General features: G+C 37.3%; 1 long non-coding RNA gene across 1 annotated transcript; it reads left to right on the forward strand.

The window, feature by feature from the left end:
- The first annotated feature begins 5,861 nt into the window (after window positions 1–5,861).
- On the forward strand, window positions 5,862–20,373 carry LOC133081408 (uncharacterized). Its single transcript, XR_009698807.1, has 3 exons — window positions 5,862–5,895; window positions 16,880–16,990; window positions 20,158–20,373. It is a non-coding gene; the product is annotated as an uncharacterized LOC133081408 (long non-coding RNA).
- Window positions 20,374–20,879: the final 506 nt, after the last annotated feature.

Consider the following 20,879-nt stretch of genomic DNA (forward strand, 5'->3'; position numbering starts at 1 on the left):
AGCCACATCTATAGATTTGTCCCATTGATAAAGCAAAAGTACAATTTCTGCACATGAGAATTCATTTATCACATCGGTAGCCCAAACTTTAATGTAACTAGTTACTGTGTCATTGGAAAGTGGCACTACCACGATTTCGCAATGGACTTCATCCCGCAGGCATTCAGCATTGTCAACTGTAAACGTTTTGTAAGCCTTTCAGCTACGGTGTGCACTTCTTCAGCCAACATAGTAAGATAACTTACCCTGTAGGTTGTTTTGGAGGTTTTCTCATTTCCAATGTGAAAATCTGTAACAAATAACTTTTCACTTTTAAAGAGCTCATCACACCTACATTTAAAATGTTCAATTCCTTTTTCTGTAAATGTTGAGTGACTGGTCTCCAAGTGATACTACAACTTAATTGGCATCATAATACTCTTTCCTTTAATTAATAAACTTTATTTTTTAGAGCGATTTTAGGTCCACAGCAAACTTGAGCAGAAATTATAGAGAGTTCCTATATACACCACATCCACACACACTCAACCTCCTCCACTATCTACATCTTGAACTAGAGTGGATGTGCGTTACAACCAATGAACCTATGTAGACACATCATTATCACCCAAGGTCCATAATTTACATTAGGGTTTACTCTTGGTGCTGTACATCGTATGGATCTTGATAAATGTAAATGACATGCATCCACCATTGTAGTAACATACAGAATAGTTTCTCTGTCCTAAAAATCCTCTGTGCTCCGCTAATTCATTCCTCTGCTCCCCTTCACTCCTGGCAACCACTGATCTTTTTACTGTCTCCATAGTTTTGCCTTTTCCAGAATGTCATATAGTTGGAATCATACAGTTTGTAGACTTTTCAGATTGGCTTCTTTCACTTAGTAATATGCAGTTAAGTTTCCTGCATGTCTTTTCATGACTTGACAGCTCATTTCTTTTTAGCCCTGAATAATACTCCATTGTCTGGGTGTACCACAGTTTGTTTATCCAGTCCCCTACTGAAGGACATCTTGGTTGCTTCCAAGTTTTGGCACTTATGAATAAAGCTGCTATAAACATCCATGTGGAGGTTTTCATGTGGACATAAGTTTTCAATCCACTAGGATAAATACCAAGGGGTGCCACTGTTGGATTATGTGGTAAGAGTATGTTTAGTTTTATAAGAAACTGCCAAACTGTCCTCCAAAGTGGCTGTACCATGTTGCATTTCCACCAGCAGTGAACGGGAGTTCCTGTTGCTCAACGTCTTTGCCAGCATTTGGTGTCTTTTGGATTTTGGCCATTATAACAGGTTTATAGTGGTAACTCACTGTTGTTTTAATTTGTAATTCCCTAATAACATATGATGTTGAACATCTTTTTATGTGCTTACTTGCCATCTGTATATCTTCTTTAGTGGAGGTGTCTGTTCAGGTCTTTTGCCCATTTTTAAATCGGGTTGTTTGTTTTCTTATTGTTGAGTGTTAAGAGTTCTTTGTATATTTTGGAGAACAGTCCTTTATCAGATGTGTCATTTGTATATATTTTCTTTTAGTTTGTGGCTTGTCTTATTCTCTTAACAGTGTCTTTCACAGAGCAGAAGTTTTTAACTTTAATGAAGTCCAGCTTATCAATTACTTCTTTCATAAATCATGTCTTTGGTGTTGTCTCTAAAAAGTCATCACCATACCCAAGGTCATTGGGTTTTCTCCTATGGTATGTCTACGAGTTTTACAGTTTTGTATGATACATTTAGGACTATGCTCCATTATGAGTTAATTTTTGTGAAGGGTGTGAGGTCTGTATCTAGATTCTTTTTTTTTTTTTTGCATGTGGGTGTCCATTTGTTCCAGCACCATTTGTTGAAGAGACTATATTTGCTTCATTGTAATGCCTTGCTTCTTCACCAGACCAGTTGACCATATTTATGCGAGTCTGCTTCTGGGCTGCTGTTCTATGCTATTGATTTATTTGCTTATTCTTTCACCAATAATCACACTGTCTTGAATACTGAAGCTTTATAGTAAAACTTAAAATAATGTAATGTCAGTCTGACTTTGTTGTTCTTCTTCAATATTGAGTTGGCTCTTCTGGGACTTTTGTCTCTCTATATAAACTTTAGAATCAGTTTGTCAATATCCACAAAATAACTTGCTGGAACTTTGATTGGGGTTGCACTGAATCTGTAGATCAAATTGGGAAGATATCTTGACAACATTGAGTTTTCCTATCCATGAACACAGAATATCTCTCTGTTTTTTTCTAGTTCATTTTTGATATCTTTCATCAGAGTTTTGTAGTTTTCCTCAAATAGATCTTGAATATATTTTGTTAGATTTATACCTAAAATTTTATTTTTGGGGTGCTAATGTAAATGGTAATGTGCTTTAATTTCAAATTCCACTTGTTCGTTGTTGGTATGTAGGAAAGCACTTGGCTTTTGTACAGTTACCCTGTATCCTGCAACCTTACTATAATCACTTATTAGTTCCAGGAGTTTTTTATTGATTCTTTCACATTGTTTATGTAGACGATCATGTCATCTGTTAACAAAGACACTTTAATTTCTTCCTTCTCAATCAGCATACCTTTTATTTTCCATTTCTTGTCTTATTGCTTAGCTAGGATTTCCAGTATGATGTTTAAAAAGCAGTGATAAGAGGCGATGTTTTGCCTTATTCCTGATCTTAGTGGGAAAGCTTTGAGTTTCTCACCATCAAGTATGATGTTAGCTGTAGGTTCTTTGTAGATATTTTTTCATCAAGCCAAGGCAGTTCCCCTCTATTCCTAGTTTACTGAGAGTTTTTTTTTTATCATGAATGGGAATGGATTTTGTTAAATGCTTTTTGCATTTATTGATATGATCTTGTGATTTTTCTTTTTTAGCCATGTGATGGTTTTGGTATTAGGGTAATTCTGGCTTCATAGAATACATTAGGAAATATTTCCTCCACTTCTGTCCTCTGAAAGAGATTGTAAGCAATTAGTATAATTTATTCCTTAAATGTGTGGTAGAATTCACCAGTGAACCCATCTAGACCTGGTGCTTTCTGTTTTGGAAGATCATTAATTATTGATTTGATTTCCTTAATAGACATAGGCCTATCAGGTGGCCTATTTCTTCTGTGTGAGTTTTGGCAGATTGTGTCTTTTAAGGAATTGGTCCATTTCATCTAGATTATCAAATTTGTAGGCACAGAGTTATTCATAATATTCCTTTATTATTCTTTTTAATGTCCATGAAATCTTTAGTAATGTCTCCTCTTTTCTTTCAGTTATTAATAATTTGTGTCCTCACTTTTTTTCTTAGTTAGCCTGGCAAGAAGTTTATCCACTTTATTGATCTTTCCAAAGAACCAGCTTTATGTTTTATTGATTTTCTCTCTTGAGTTCCTGTTTTGAATTTCATTAATTTCTGTTCTAATTTTTATTATTTCTTTTCTTCTGCTTACCTTGGATTTAATTTGCTCTTCTTTTTCTAGTTTCCTAAAAGAGAAGCTTAAATGACTGGTTTTAGAAATCTCTTCTTTTCTAATATATGTGTTCAATGCTATAATGTTCCCTTTAAGCACTGCTTTCACCGTATATTAAAATTTTAATGTTTTATTTTTTATTTAGTTCAAATTTATAATTTTCTCTTGAGATTTCTTCTTTGACCCGTGTGTTGTTTAATCTCCAAGAGTTTGGGGATTTTTTCATCTAACTTCCTGCTACTGATTTCTAGCTTAATTCCACTGTGGTCTGAGAGTACACATTGTATGATTTCTGTTCTTTTAAATTTGTTAAGGTGTGTTTTATGGCCCAGAATGTGGTTTATCTTGCTGAATGTTTCATGTGAACTTGAGAAAAATGTGTAACTTGCTGTTGTTGGGTGAAACAGTCTATAGATGTCAGTTATATCCAGTTGATTGATGGTGCTGAGTTCAACTGTATCCTTAGTGATTTTCTCCCTGCTGGAGTCCATTTCTGACAAAGGAGTGTTATATTATGCATATAAGCATACATAACTGAATACATTTTGGTACTGTTATTTTGAACAAACTGTCATCCGTTAGATCAATTAAGAAAAATAAAGTTTTAATTGTGCTTTCACTTATTCCTTCTCCAATGCTCTTCTTTGTCTAGATCTGAGTTTTTGATCTATATCAATTTCCTTCTACATTAAGAACTTCTTTTAACATTTCTTGCAAGGCAGGTCTACTGGAAACAAATTTCCCCAATTTTTATCAGAGAAAGTCTTTATTTCTCTCTTACTTTTGAAGGATAATTTCACAGGGTACAGTATTCTTGGTTGGTGGGTTTTCTTTTCTCGCAACACTTTAATATTTTACTCCACTCTCTTCTTGTTTGCATGGTTCCTGAGGTGAAGCCAGATGTAATTCCTATTTTTGTTCCTCTATAGGTAAGCTTTTTTATCTTCTACCTTCTTTCAAGATTTTTTCTTTATCTTTGATTTTCTGCAGTTTGAATATGATATGCCTATGTGTAGTTTGGGGGCATTTATTCCGCTTGGTGTTCTCTGAGCTTCCTGGATTTGTGTTTTGGTGTCTGGCGTTAATTTGAAGTAATTCTCAGTCATTATTACTTCAAATATTGGTTCTGTTCCTTTCTCTCTTTCTTCTCCTTCTGGCATTCCCACGATACATACATATGTTATGCCTTTTGTAGTTGTCTCACAGTTCTTGGATATTCTGTTTTTTTCAGTCTTTTTTCTCTTTGTTGTTCATTTTTGGAAGTTTCTATTGTAATATCCTCAAGTGTAGAGATTCTTTCCTAGCCGTGTCTAGTCTACTAAAGAGCCTATCAATGGCATCCTGCACGTCTATTACAGCGGTTTTGATCTTGGGCTTTTTTTTAGAATTTTCATCTCTCTTTTTACATTATCCACCATGTCTTGCATGTTGTCTGCTTTTTCCATTAAAGTTCCTAGCATTTTAATCACAGTTTAAAAAAATTCTTGGTAATTCCAACATTCCTCCCATATCTGACTCTGGTTCTGGTCCCTTCAAACTGTGTTTTTTGCCTTTTAGTACACATTGTAATTTTTTGTTGAAAGGTGGACATGATGTACTGAATAAAAGGTATCGCGGTAAACACGGCTTTAGTAAAGGAACGGTAAGTGTGGCGGCGGGGTAGCATTCTATAGCCCTATGATTAGGTCTCAGTCTTTTGAGCCTCTGTGAACAACCCCAGTGCTTCTCAGTTCCTCTCCTTGTCTTTGGTGGGAGAGGATGGGTAGAGGGGGCTGGAGTTGGAAGTTTTTCTTCCCCATGTGGAAAGCTAGAGGGGGCTGCAGTCGGGTATTTCCCTTCCCCACGGTCAGTTAGGCTCTGATAAAGCCCTAGCAGGTTAGGCTCTGGATAAATAGTTTCTCCCAAGGGCAGACCATGTTAAAAAGAACAGAATTCTCTGGGTTTGTCAAAATGGTTACTTTTCCCTTCCCCCTGGTGGAAGCACAAGGGAATTTTTTCTGATATTCCCTGTGAGCTCCTAGAGGTAAAACTCACAAAATCGTGGGGACCCCCTACGACTGGATCCTCCTGCAGTTTTTAACTCTCAGACTGTCCCCTCTGAGTCTCCAGCAATTCATCAATTACAGTTCAGGTTTCCCTACCTGGGCACTGGTTCCCACGGAGTTTTCTGCCAGGGGGTTTCAAATCTGGTAAATCGTGATTCTCTCCATTTACCTGTTTGTCTCTTTAAATTTCTGGACAGCCGTTTGCCCTGTGACTTCACTGCTCTGACGACAGATCTAAGAAGAGTTGTTGATTTTTCAGTTTGTTCAGCTTTGTTCTTGTTGTTAGGATGGCGTGATCACTTCTAAGATCCTGCTGGACCAGAAACCAGAAGTCACACACCGTAATACTTTCAGAAATAATAATGAATTATTAACATGTATACAACCAAGGAAAAGGTAATATTCACCATATTTTTATTTCTTATTCACAATTTCACCCTTTTTCTTTGAAAGTTCCTGCCTTCTGAGCCAGAGAAATGACTATATGCAGATGGTGAAGCTGTGGGCTGAGAAAGTAACCATTCACCTTTAAAAATAAGAAAGATATATTATAAATACATTTTCTTTTATTTTAGAATAAAATTTTATTAAATTTCAAAATAGTTTTACAAAATGTTTAAAATTTTAGAAAAGTTTTTAGTATTTAAAAATATGATTGCAATAGAGCCAATATTTTACAGTAACTATAAATGGAGTCTAACCTTTAAAAGTTATGAATCACTACATTGTTCACCTGTAACTTTTGTAATATTGTACATTAATTATACTTCGATTTTTAAAAATCTCAAAAAAAAAATGATTGCAAATCAAGACAACAAAATGTGCTTACTTCGTTTCCACGTAGGCTGGAGACAAACTTCAGGATTTCAAAATAACAATTGTTTTGACAATAATGAGATTAAAGACATTGTAGCAAGTATAACTGAAGTAGTAAGAGCTCAGCAAAAGTACTGAGAACAAACTTAGTTAATGTCTGAAAATGCACATATTTATATCCTAAGTATACTTTCTTGGAAAATTCTGGAAAACGTTCCTGAGCAAATGAGAGCAAAAGGCAAATAATGTTGTAATATTATTATAAGAATAGTTTCAACCTTGAAAACTTCCTGAAAGGGTCTTGCAATCTCACAGGGGTCCCCAGACCACATTCTAAGAACTGCTGGATTAGCACAAAGGTCTGGAGATGGACAAACAGGGTCAAACACAGCTCCTGGCCTGAATATCAGTGAAGGTGGGATGTCTTGACCAGGTGTTTTCACTCTGGTGCTTATGGTGGAAACAGTGGCTATTGCAGGTGCTCCTCTGAAGTGTTGAGACATTTTAAGTTAAAGGAGAAAAGACAGTGTAAGTTGGAAGAGGCGGCACCCACTCTGGCATCCAAAGTCTGCAATTTTAATTCATCACTTTTCGACTACTTTGGCCTTCTTCATCTATAAAATGAAAGCTTTAGACTACGTGCCTGATCTCAAAAATCCCTTGCTGTTCTAACCATTTCTAATGAATTAATATGCTGAAAGCATAGTGATTTTTATACTCCCAGCACTGCAGAGTTGTATCAATTCACAAGAGGGCATGAAAATATGGCCTTAGCAATTTCTACAGACATACAATCATCCACACCAGTGGGGTCCTCGGAACAGATAACAGCGCTGCTGGCCTGCTTCCTGAGTGCTTGGCCTGGAGACTTGATGAGATCAAACTCCAGTTTTACCAAAAATATTTCCACTATTTGGCTTGAAGAAAAAAAGCATAAACAAAAACCTTGATTTGACTAAAATACCAGCAAAGAGGGACACCATCTGTGACCTTGCTGAGGAATTTTGAAACTGAGTGGCTAAGAGAGAAATTTGCAAGAGAGCTGTAGTATTAACTTACTGTTCTCAAGGCTGCCTAGGAAACTTACCAAGAAAAAAAAAAAAAAAAGCAACGATTACTAGGCTGGAACACTTCAGGTGGGTCCTGCCTAAGAGCCCAACTGGGGAAAAAAAAAACGTATAAATTATAGCCAATTGGAGGAAAATATAATGAAAGAAAAGACAGACATTTCAATTGTCCCACAAAAAGATAAAGTAGCTAGAAATAAACTTACCAATAAATGTGCAGTTTCTACAAAGAAAATTTTTAAATTTACTTTTGGACACAAAGGAAAAGCTGACCAAGTGAAAAGTGTACTGTTCTTAGCTGGGAAGACTCAATATCATACAGATATCAAGTCTCTATAAATTTAACATAATTCCAATAAAATTTTTAAATGAATTTTTAAATTCGAGAAGTTGAGTCTAAACCTTGTATAAAAGACAGAGAAAAACAAATACCGTTATGATTTCACCTATATGTGGCATCTAAAAAGCAAAACAAATGAACAAACAGAAGCAGAGTAATAGATACAGAGAGCAAACAGGTGGTTGCCAGAGGGGAAGGGGGAGGAAAGAAATCGATGAGGGTTCAAACTTCAGTTACAAAGTAAAGGAGTGAAGGGTATGAAGTGTACAGTGTGGGGAATAGAGCCAACAACTATGTGATATCTTTGTGTGGTGACAGATGGTAACTAGACTTATGGTGATCATTTGAAATGTATAGAAATATTGAATCACTATGTTGTACAACAGGAACTAACATAGTGTCATAGGTCAATTACACATCAAAACAAACAGACTCATAGAAAAAGAGATCAGATTTCTGGCTACTAGTTGGGGGAGGGGAAATTGGATGAAGGCAGTCAAAAGTACAGACTTCCAGTTATAAGATAAATAAGTACTAGGGGTGTAATGAAACACATGATAAATATAATTAGCATTGCTGTATGTTATATATGAAAGTCATTAGGAAAGTAAATCCTAAGAGTTCTCATCACAAGGAAAAAATTTTTTTCTTTTTCTTTTATTTTGTATCTATATGAGATGATAGACGTTCACTAAACTTACTGTGGTCATCATTGCATGATGTATATGAGTCGAATCATTATGCTGTACATAAATATACAGCTGCATGTCAATTACATCCCAATAAAACTGGAAGGAAAAAACAAGATTTGCCACTAACATTTTGAAAAACAAGTAATTAAGGGGGATTGGACCACTTAGATATTTTTTAATGTTGTAAATTTCAATAAATAAATTGTTATATACAAATCAGTAGAAAGGATGAGAAAGTTTAGAAACAGACCCAAATACATATAGGAATGTATAGTATAATATGTATAATATGGTGAAGATGGCATTAAAATCAATGGGGAAAATACAGAGTATTCAATAAATGGCCTTGGAACTACTGGGTAAACAAATGGACAAATTCCAAAGGGGCTACATATTTAAATACAGAAAAGCAAGCTGTAAAAGCAGATGAGAAAACATGACAGAATTTTTTCTAAGCTGAGAGTGGCTACAGCCCACCTCTTCACTCCAAGGAGGTCAGCCCACAGACGAGCCACAAGTCTTGTGAGCTACAAAAGCACACGGTGGTCCTGCCCTCACCTTCCAAGGTCAAAACAAGCAGCTGCATCTGTACATCTGTCCTCCAATCTCATGTGACCAAAATGTCTTCTGTGATCCACCCTGCAGGAAACATACATGACAGGGAATTGTGAAGCCCGCGGTTCAGCCTAATCAAGGTGACACATTTCAAAACCACCACCGTCGGATGACATGCAATCAAAATTCTCTATTCCGGCATTGTTAGTGAAAGCAAAATATTGTAAATAACTTTTATAGCTATCACAAAGGGTCTGGTTAAACAAATTATGGTAATCTAGAGATGGAAATACTGTACAGTCATAAAAAGAATGAAAAAACTCTTGATTTATTGACATGACACAATCTCTGAAATATTGTGTCAATTGAAAAAAGGAGTTGAAACCAGAGAGTTTATATACATATGTGTGTGTGTGCATATATATATATATTTTTTTGCTCGCATACGCATAAACTATCTCTGAAATGATATGCAAGAAAGTGTTGATTTTCATTGATTCCAGGGAGGAAAAATAGTGGCTGAGGGACAGGGATACCAAGAAGATATCCTTTCACACTCATTGAATTTTGAATCATATGAATTGACCTATTTTTAAATGAATTAAATTTAAGAAACAAACGGAAACAATCAAAAGGGTGTGTGTAGAAGTGAGAGAGTGGCATGGACATATATACACTACCAAATGTAAAATAGATAGCTAGTGGGAAGCAGCCGCATAGCACAGGGAGATCAGCTCAGTGCTTTGTGACCACCTAGAGGGGTGGGATAGGGAGGATGGGAGGGAGACGCAAGAGGGAGGAGATATATATGGGGATATATGTATATGTATAGCTGATTCACTTTGTTATAAAACAGAAACTAACACACAATTGTAAAGCAATTGTACTCCAATAAAGATGTTTAAAAAAAAGAAAAAAAAGGGTGTGTATAGAATATCCAATATGTACCTGGCACGGTGCTAGGTAATATCCGGGCCACAAGGATAACTCAGACCTGGAGCATCTCCTGCCCTGAAGGACCTAAGAATCCTCCTGGGTTTTAAATGTCAGTGTCCTGCCAGGTTCTGGGGACCACTTCTTTTCTCACTCTGGGGTAATCCCAGCCACTCTAGTAGATTTAACTATCATCTGTATGCTGAATTGTCCCAAACACATGTCTCTAACCTTGGGGTCACCCTCAGTTTTAGACACGTGTGTCTATTTCCAGTTCATTTTGACAGAGCGGTTCCCACAAATACCAACACTCCCCAAATCAAATCAATCATCTTCCCCTCCCCCAAAGACGGCCCCTGGAAGCCCTAACCCTGATCCTCCTCCCAAATTCCCTATCTTAATTGATTTTTCATTCTGTGCTTTATTGTTATTAAAACGGAAGAGTTAATTTTTACAAGTCTGTCTTTTTTGTCTTCTGCTTTGGTTTGAATGGTAAGAAAGGCTTTTCCTATTCCCAAATCAGATAAAAATGTATCCATATTTTCTTCTATTTCTTTTATGGGTTAATTACATCTTTTTTTTCTTTCTGAAATGTATTTTGCTGTGAAGTAGGGATCTAACATCCCAACACCACTTATTGAATTAAAAAATTCATCCTTACTCTTATTTGCTTGAATAAGTTTTCAGCTGATTCTCTGGGGTTTTCCAGGTAGTTAATGTAACGAGTGAAAATTTTTCTCTCCTTTCTTACATTTACACCACCTGTATTAGTGAGAATGTTTTGGTGACCCACAAGAGAAATCCTCCTGAAACTTTCTTAAGCAAGAAATGAAAGTACCAGAATGGACAGAAGTTGCTTCCGTCATGGTTGAATTTGGGGATACGTATGATGTCTTAATTTGTCTCTCTGGCCCTCCGCTCTTCTTCTTTCTGTGTGGTTCTCATCTTCAGATGGGTGCGCTAGAGCAGAGGCAGGGTGCTCAGTCACCCATGGGCCCTCACTTAACAGACTTTTCTTGGCCTGGTGACATAACTACACGGAGCCTTAGTAGGCTGCCTGACAATGTTATTTTATTTTATTTTTTTAATTTTTATTTATTTATTTATTTATATTTATTTTTGGCTGTGTTGGGTCTTCGTTTCTGTGCGAGGGCTTTCTCTAGTTGTGGCAAGCGGGGGCCACTCTTCATCGCGGTGCACGGGCCTCTCAAGACCTCACCTTCCAGACAGGATTGGAGGAAAATGACTCTGTTCTTAAATCTCTATGGACTTATTTATTTATTTATTTATTTATTTTTGGCTGTGTTGGGTCTTCGTTTCTGTGCGAGGGCTTTCTCCAGTTGCGGCGAGTGGGGGTCACTCTTCATCACGGTGCGCGGGCCTCTCACTGTCACGGCCTCTCCCGTTGCGGAGCACAGGCTCCAGATGCGCAGGCTCAGTAGTTGTGTCTCACGGGCTTAGTTGCTCCGTGGCATGTGGGATCTTCCCAGACCAGGGCTCGAACCCGTGTCCCCTGCATTGGCAGGCAGATTCTTAACCACTGCGCCACCAGGGAAGCCCTATGTACTTTTTTTTAAGTAATGCTTTTAATTTAGACTACAGAGTTCTAAACGGTATTCTGTACAATTAAAAAAATCATAAACAAGCTGCTGCATGGGAAAAGAGAAACCTATGAATGTTAAATATGACACGCTCGATTCCAGATTCACTCCTGATTTTTAGTAAATGTACTCCGCATTCTTATGTAGTACACCTTCGCATTCTGCTTTACTCACTGTGTCATTTTATGTATCCATGCCCCTAACTCATTTTCTAAGCTGCCATTCCCCCACCCCCCTCCGTTTTTAACTTCACACTCCATCGGGTCTGTTCTGGCCATGTCCCTGGACTGCTTAGATTCTCTTGGTTCTCCATTGTCTTTAAAATCAAAGCCAAGCTCACAGAACACCTTCTGAGCTGGCCTCTCTGCTTTGTCTCCCTCCCCCTGCACTGGATGCAGAGCATTAATGCAGACTTGATAAGCACTGCTGAGCTCTCTCCAGGATGGATACCCTGATTAGTACTCCCACGCCAGAGCTGACAGCCCACAGCCCCTGCCCACACCTGGCACTATCCAGCTTGCTGATTTTGCTGGTCTAACTGGTATAAAATGTTTAGGAATGAGTGATGCTTAATGCTATGGTTTCCTCCTCTGGTCATTGCTTGCTTACAAACTTTACCATCCTCACTTAGAGCACCCATCATTTTCTTCCTGAGTTGCCTTAGATCCTTGTCAGTTTTAGATATTGCAAAAATCTTCTCAAGGGATTAATCTCCAAAATATACAAACAGCTCATGCAGCTCAATCTCAAAAAAAAAACAACCCAATCAAAAAATGGGCAGAAGACTTAAATAGACGTTTATCTAAAGAAGACATACAGATGGCCAAGAAACACATGAAAAAATGCTCAACATCACTAATTATTAGAGAGATGCAAATCAAAACCACAGTGAGGTATCACCTCACACCGGTCAGAATGGCCATCATCAAAAAGTCTACAAATAAATGCTGGAGAGGGTGTGGAGAAAAGGGAACCCACACTGTTGGTGGGAATGTAAATTGATACAGCCACTATGGAGAACAGTATGGAGGTTCCTTAGAAAACTAAAAATAGAACTACCATGTGACCCAAAAATCCCACTCCTGGGCATATACCAAAAGAAAACCATAATTCAAAAAGATACACGCACCCCAATGTTCATTGCAGCACTATTTACAATAACCAGTACATGGAAGCAACCTAAATGTCCATCGACAGATGAATGGATAAAGAAGATGTGGTACATATATACAATGGAATATTACTCAGCCATATAAAAGAACGAAGTTGTGCCATTTGCAGACACATAGATGGACCTAGAGGCTGTTATACAGAGTGAAGTGTAAGTCAGAAAGAGAAAAACAAATATATTAATGCACATATGTGGAATCTAGAAAAATGGTATAGATGAACTTATTTGCAAAGCAGAAATAGAGACAGACATAGAGAACAAACATATGGATACCAAGTGGGGGAAGAGGGGGTGGGATGGATTGGGAGATAGGGATTGACATATATACACTACTATGTATAAAATAGATAACTAATGAGAATAGATTGCATAGCACAGGGAACGCTACTCAATGCTCTGTGGTGACTTAAATGGGAAGGAAATCCAAGGAAGAGGGGATATATGTATACATGTGGCTGATTCACTTTGCTGTACAGCAGAAACTAACGTTGTAAAGCAAATATACTCCAATTTTTAAAAAAAATCTCCTCTTGGACCCGTCAAGACTTAATCCATAGTGTCCTTCACTGAAAAGATATTCCCAATTTTGATGAAAGTAAATTAACATATCTTTTGCTGGAGTCTGTTTGTGAGTTTTAATACTCATTCTTCAAGATTATTCTACTATAATCTGCTCCATGAAATTAGTCGTCACCTCCTCTAGGTTCTTGAAAGACTTTATTTATACTTCCTTTATTTTATCTGCTTTAAGGAATTTCTTGTGATGTTCTGTTTTGCTTTCTGAAGTCTGACCTCCTCAAGGGTAAGGACTGAGTGTTGTTCATCTCTGAATCCCCAGTGCATTCTGACTCATGGTAGTTCCATGTTGGTGGAATGAATAAATGACTCATGGTAGTGGCCGTGTCATTATCTATGTGGAATTCCAGCAAGTCATTTCCTCTCGCCCCTACAATGCATTAGCAGAGAACCTTCCGCTCCCATGGTCTCTTCTGTCCACAGTTACTTGGAATTGGAACTCAGACAGAGTGAGTAAAAGACAGCATCAGATGCTGGCTCCAAGAGATCTTGAAGCAGGGCAGCCCTTTGGGGCACGTGTGCTGCTCTTCAAGGAGGGGAGGTGGTCTGCAGGGAGAAGAGAGCAAACGTCCAAGGAGCCAAGGGAGGGAGATCAGGTTTTCCTTGGTTCTTGCCAGGTTTTCTGCTTCTGATCCCTCATGAAGCTTTGGTCATAAGGTACCTCTCTATTCCTTTACCTTGAGAAAGCTCCAGTAAGTATCCCAAAGATACCTAGTCACATGTTTTCTACTTAGTAACAGAATAATTGCAACTTTCACATTTTCATTAGAGGTAATAGTAACCTACTCAATATTATGGCTAAGGCATCTTTTTTTTTCAATATCTTTATTGGAGTGTAATTGCTTTACAATGGTTAGTTTCTGCCGTATAACAAAGTGAATCAGCTATACATATACATGTATCCCCATATCTCCTCCCTCTTGCGTCTCCGTCCCACCCTCCCTATCCACCCGAAGTGAGAGAGTGGTAAGGCATCTTTTTATTCTTTTAATAACCATACAAAAGTGAACTCACATTCAACTTGTCTTCCACTGATCTCTTTTTAACTGGCTACACTTTTTGTTCTTTAGTTGGGCACACAATACTTATTGCATCCAAAATTTTTCACATGCAAGTGGAAAACTCAGATAACAATTTGGTGTGTTGGTGGAAGGACCAAATAAAAAGGTAGGAATCAATATCACTCATTTATTTGTGTGTTAATTCTATTTTATATGTTTTTAAAACATAATTAAACCTGAATCAGTCTTCTTTGATTTCACGTTTGTAGTAGTTCATACAGTAACTAGGTTGAGTGAATTTTTTTTTTGGCCACGACTTGTGGCTTGTGGGGGTCTTAGTTCCCCAACCAGGGATTGAACCCGCACCCTCGGAAGTGAAAGCGCAGAATCTTAACCATTGGACCGCCAGGGGTTTCCCAAGTTGAGTGAATTTTAAAAATTTTTTTAAATTGAAATATAGTTGATTTACAATGTTTTTTGTTTTTTTATAAATGTATTTATTTTATTTTATTTATTTTTGGCTGCACTGGGTCTTTGTTGCTGTGCGGGCTTTCTCTAGTTGCGGCGAGCAGGGGCTACTCTTCGTTGCGGTGCGTGGGTTTCTCATTGCAGTGGCTTCTCTTGTTGTGGAGCATGGGCTTTAGGCGCACGGGCTTCAGGTGCACGGGCTTCAGTAGTTGTGGCTCGCGGGCTCTAGAGCACAGGCTCAGTAGTTGTGGTGCACAGGCTTAGTTGCTCCGCAGCATGTGGGATCTTCCCAGACCAGGGATTGAACCCCTGTCCCCCTGCACTGGCAGGCAGATTCTTAACCACTGCATTACCAGGGAAGCCCCATTTACAATGTTTTTTTAGTTTCAGGTGTACAGCAAAGTGATATATATGTATATATGTATATTCTTTTCCATTATAGGTTATTACAAGGTATTGAATTTAGTTCCCTGTGCTATACAGTCAGTCCTTGTTGTCTATCTATTTTATATATAGTAGTGTGTATATGTTAATCCCCAACTCCTAATTTAGCTCTCACCCCCACCCCCTTTGGTGACATAAGATTGTTTTCTATGTCTGTGAGTCTGTTTCTGTTTTGTAAATACATTCATTTGGATCATCTTTTTAGATTCCAAAAATAAGCGATATCATATGATACTTGTCTTTCTCTGTCACTTGTCTTTATACTTCTCTTAGTATGATCATCTCTCGGTCCATTGATGTTGCTGAAAATGGCATTATTTCATTCTTTTTTATGGCTGAGTAATATTCCATTGGGGGAATGAAAATATATATATATACACATATACATATATATATCTTCTTTATTCCTCTGTTGATGAACACTTAGGTTGCTTACATGTCTTGGCTACTGTACTGAGTGAAGTTTTTATTTTAAAAAAATGTTATTGTATAATACAACACAGACACCAAAACCCACACTAAACAAATGTATAGCTTAATTAATAATGATAAGGTGGATACACCCTTGTTATTACCACTCAGGTCAAGAAATAGAAACTCGCTCCCCCCCACCCCATGTGCCCATCACAGTCACACCTCCCTTCAGGTTAAGTTTTAATTATACAAATGACAAAAGGATTAGGTAAGCAATTATGCAAATAATTTTGCAAGGAGAATGTTTACATATATCGTATTGATTTTTAGCACTTAATTTAAAAATCTTGCAGCAAAAAAATTTATCATAATATTGGAATAATCACTACTCTATATAGTTTATTGTGTGGTCTCTCTCTCTCTATAGATAGATAGGCAGATAGATAGATTGATAGATATGTATATAGCTTTAATATATTATCCTAGACCGATGGACAGACATATATTTTGTTTTAATATCTTATCCTCACTACACCCCTTCCAGGAGTTTATTTAACAAACAATGAAGCTAAAGATCAAAGATAAAGAAATTTGCTCAAGGAATAAAGGTAGAATTGAAATCAAGCAGATCTAACCCCCTTTCCATGATATCCTGCTATGATAATTCTAAGTGGTTCTTATTTGTTGATTAAACAGGTTTGTCATAATCTATGCATGTTCTGTTACTGTATGTTACTGAAAGTAAGAAACTCCATTATTTTAAAAATTATATCATACAAATATTTCATTCCTGAGAATGGTCTTTTTTCTTGATTCATCCTAGCAATGCTTTACTTTATTTTTAGCATAAAATAAATAGGCTGGCTCAAAGCGAGTAACAACAATTCTTACGGAACACATACTGTCAGACACTATGCTGAGCAGTTAACATGGGGAATTTCATTTAACCCTGAAAGTAGTTCTTTGCGGTGGGAGTTATTATCTCCATTTGATAGGTAAGGACACAGAGCGCTGCCGGTAGAAAAAGAGCTGGGTTGGAAATCAGGTCTTTCTCGGGCCACAGCTCACACTGCTAGCCCCTCGGATGCACGTCCGCCACACACACCTCCTGACTTTGTGCTCACTGGGTCACTGATGGTACCTGCACTGTAGGAGTCTTCTTCTTTTTTTAACTTGCATATTCTTGAGTAACTGAACTGAAACTGGAGCAGAAAGAGATACTAGAAAGAAGCAAATGAACCAACCCCACATCCTATATGTGCTCCTAAGCCTATGTCTCTTGGCTCTTTTCCTGATTTACAGCGTGTCAGGATAAGTGCTTTGGAGGAAAAGCAAGACTTCATCCAATCGTCAGTAGAAAGCCTTGGTGGCTGCAGTTTCTGTGACTTACAAAAAGGATACACAGGAGAAGAGGTAGGGAAAGCTTTGTGTCATACTTATTAATTACTGTGGATATTTTAAAAAAATATCAAAGAGTGTTATGACAGAGCGGCAATGAAAGAATAACTTTTTCAATATGAACTAGAGTTATTTTGAATTTAGTTTGTGCAGCAGCTTATGTAAACCTGCCTGTCACTGTGAAAGCCCTTGTCTTCTTTTGTTTTCAAAGTCATAACTTAAATGACAAACAAATATGTTAAGTGGCTTTTGTGAACTGGCTACAAGCTTTGCATGCCCAGACTTGTCTGGTACAAAGTGTACAAAACAGACGTGTGATTTATAAACTATGGGGTAATCAAATGAATACAAAGAAAAGGAAAGAATCCTCTATATTTGAGTATTTGGGAATGATACTCTAAAAATACTGTAAGGAAAACTTGCTGCAATTTGCTTGACTTTTCTTTGATCTCCAAGGGACTTGAATAAGGTTGATAAATTAGGTGTGCTAATTTATTCCCCAGCAGTAACATCTGCATTATTTTCTACTGGAAACAGTGCTTGAACCTCCAAACCATTCTGTTTCTATGAGAATCATAAGAAACACAGAGTGACAAGGATCTCAGGAGACCACATAATTCTGGTTTTTAACATTGGGCCTCTCTATGCCCATATTTCCATCTGGAAAAAATGGAGGTATTTTCATTACTTGAAGGATGACACAGAGACCAAAGGTGTTTAGATGTCGTGAGATACCTAGCTGTGTGTTCACATGTGGCAGTTTTGTTTGATGCTTATTCCTGTACTTTATACGTTTTCATGAGCTGGCTGCTTTTCCTGGGACTGCAGAGAAAGCTGAAGAATACATGCTGTAGCGGCCAGGAGGCTGTAGGGACTCCATCCTTGTCTGATTCTGCTCTTTCGAGCTCTTAAATATAGACATTGATTACACAGTAAAAAAATACTGAACACCACCAAGGATCATTCCATTGCCTTCCCAGGGGATCAGGTGGTATAACATTTAGGATGTGAACATCCCTGGGGTAAAGGCAGTCTTATTTCCATTTAACAGGTGAACAAATTGAGGCCTGGTGAGGTTAGTGAGCTAAGCTCAAATTCAAATACATACCACACAGATAGAAATAGGCTGGAACTCAGGTTTCAAATTCTGTGTTCTATTAACTAAACCATTACCTAGTTCATTTTGTATCTCTACTGGTGCTTTCAAAATTGTCCTGAAACATACAGAAATGAAGAATTGTCTTTGTATTAAATGTGACTTGATACAAACTAAATCAAATTCAAATTATATTTTAACTTCTTAAGAGAAAGATGAACTAGATCCTTCTGATTGGCCAAAAATCACAAGTTATAATAGAGTTCAAAAGGAAATGGATTGTTTGGACCATGAAGTGGCTTCCCTCCATTCAGAACTGTTTCAAGCTAAATTTACCCTCAAATAGCTTGAAAAAGCAAACGTCAAGCGTCAGTCAAAGCTGTCAGCTAGCAGAACAGTAAGTGTATGGTTAATACATTCAGCTCGAAGTTCTCCACAACAGTAATTAAGGACTAGTGTTTTAAAAAATTTTGTAACTCTTTTGAAGCATACTTGATTTTCCGCCATCTTTTTTCCTTTTAATAAACAAACAAAGCATATATTTTACAAATATTAAGTTAGCATAACTAAGAGTTGTTATTAATTCTATTTCACCATGGCAACAGGCCACAGGCTATTAAGTAAGGCACCTAAGAAGTAGCCAAAAACATCCAGAACCGTAAGTAAATTAGAATGCAACTAAATAAGCAAATTTTGAGTAAGTAACCACTTTTCCAACCACTTTGATTCACTCATCTGTAGATAAATGAAAATCTGCCCTTGGAACTGGCATTTCTAAAACCCAATCTCCAGTTGTCTGCAGAAAACATCACGGGTCTTGAAGATGAAAAGAGAAAACTAACTCGGATGATCAAAAGTCTCAAGGAAGAAAGGGAGTGACCCCTTTCCCAAAAAGATTTGCTGATAAAGGCCTTGATAGCTCAAAACAGGTGCTTGAAGTTTGTCTGCAATTAGCCAGGCCAATGTCCCTTCCTGTGTTCTCGACTGTTGACATATTTCCTCAGCCTTAGTTGGTTTCCAATCAACAATGCTTTATTGATTGATATTTTGCTGATATATAAGACAGTAATGTCATTAGATTTTAAAAAATTTTTATTTTATATTGGAGTAGAGTTGATTTACAGTGTGTGCTATTTTCAGGTGTACAGCAAAATGATTCAGTTATACATATACATATATCCATTCTTTTTTCATATTCTTTTCCCATATAGGATATTACTGAATACTGAGTAGAGTTCTCTGTGCTATACAGTAGGTTCTTGTTGATTATCTATTTCATACATAGTACTGTTGTGTGTATATGTTAATCCCAACCTACTAATTTATCCCCCCCTCCTTTCCCCTTTGGTAACCATAAGTTTGTTTTCAATGTTTGTGAATCTGTCACTGTTTTGCAAATACGTTCATTTGTATCATTTTTTTAGATTCCACATATAAGTGACATCATATATATGTCTTTGTCTGACTTACTTCACTTAGTATGATAATCTCTAGATCCATTAGATTTTGCTTAAGAATTATAAATTGTGGGAGATGGTGACTTAAGTAAATTCAAAATGTGATGCTGTGGTAATCTACTAAACCTGAATGTAACAACAGAGAAATTAATTTGTAAAAACCTGCACCATGACTACTCTTTCAAACGACGGAATTGGTCCGCTAAAGATTGTCTGAAACCAACCAGCAAATCTGTAGATTACCTGCAATCCCTTCACAGCCCCAGGCCAGCTTTGTTCCCTTTGGAATTCAAAGAGCTTTGCATTTGCTGGACTTTACTGTTAGGGTGAATGAGTTTAAGAAATCACAAACCAATTAAAATACTGGTGTAGCAAAACGAATTTGGAAAGGCAAATGTGTAACCACACACACACAAAAGGTTAATGTTTTGGGACTGTTTGCTTTTTTTGACTTTCCATGCGACCATTTTCATTGGTACGATGAACTGAGATTTAACTACCAATGTTTTTTGAAGAATAATTATATATATATTTAAAATTGTAACACCTTAAAAATATATAGTATACTTACTGTGCTCTGGGATATTTTAAGGAAAATAAATCCATCCTTTTTTTTTTGCTTTTGGGAGGGTATTAACATGATACAGCTCACATGGTGAAGAAGTGAGGTCTCCCGCCATCAGCATGTGAGGGAGCCACCTTGGAAGCAGCCCTTCCAGCCTTTGGCTGAAGGTGACCCCACCTGAAGGCTGACGTACTCACTGCTACCTCGAGAGACCCTGAGCCACCCAGAGACCCTGTTCTCAAATTCTTCAACTGTGAGAAAATAAATGTTTGTTATTGTAAGCCACTAAAAAAATAAAATAAAATAAACTACTATATGTTGTTGGAGTTTAATCACTGTCACAAAGTATACAGGACTTCTAGCAAGGGCTGCAAGGATGGTAGAAACACCATTACTCTCTTGCACTGGGAAAAAATAGAAAACTATTAAAACAGTTCCATAGGCCTGGCTGCCTTCTTGGATGATTTAATTAAGTGATTATTTGTTAAACACCTAGAATTTTTAAAGTATCCACTGTAGTGGATAAAGAAAAAACTTGACAGCAAACTATATGTTTGTCAGAAACTGCCTTTTTATATACCTGCCTTCGTACCTCTCTCTGTTTGCCCCTGGAGACATTTCTTCCCATTTAATCTTTACATTTCTCAGTATTGCAGAAGTTCAGGACTGGAAGAGTCAATCTCGTTGTTCTCTTTTCCTCATTTGTAAAATGGTAACCAAAAGCTCATCTCTCTTCCTACCTCACTGGGATGAGACAGAGTTGACTGTTTTAACAGATACAAAACT

Source organism: Eubalaena glacialis, chromosome 20 (genome assembly GCF_028564815.1).
Source record: "Eubalaena glacialis isolate mEubGla1 chromosome 20, mEubGla1.1.hap2.+ XY, whole genome shotgun sequence".
Lineage (NCBI taxonomy): Eukaryota > Metazoa > Chordata > Mammalia > Artiodactyla > Balaenidae > Eubalaena > Eubalaena glacialis.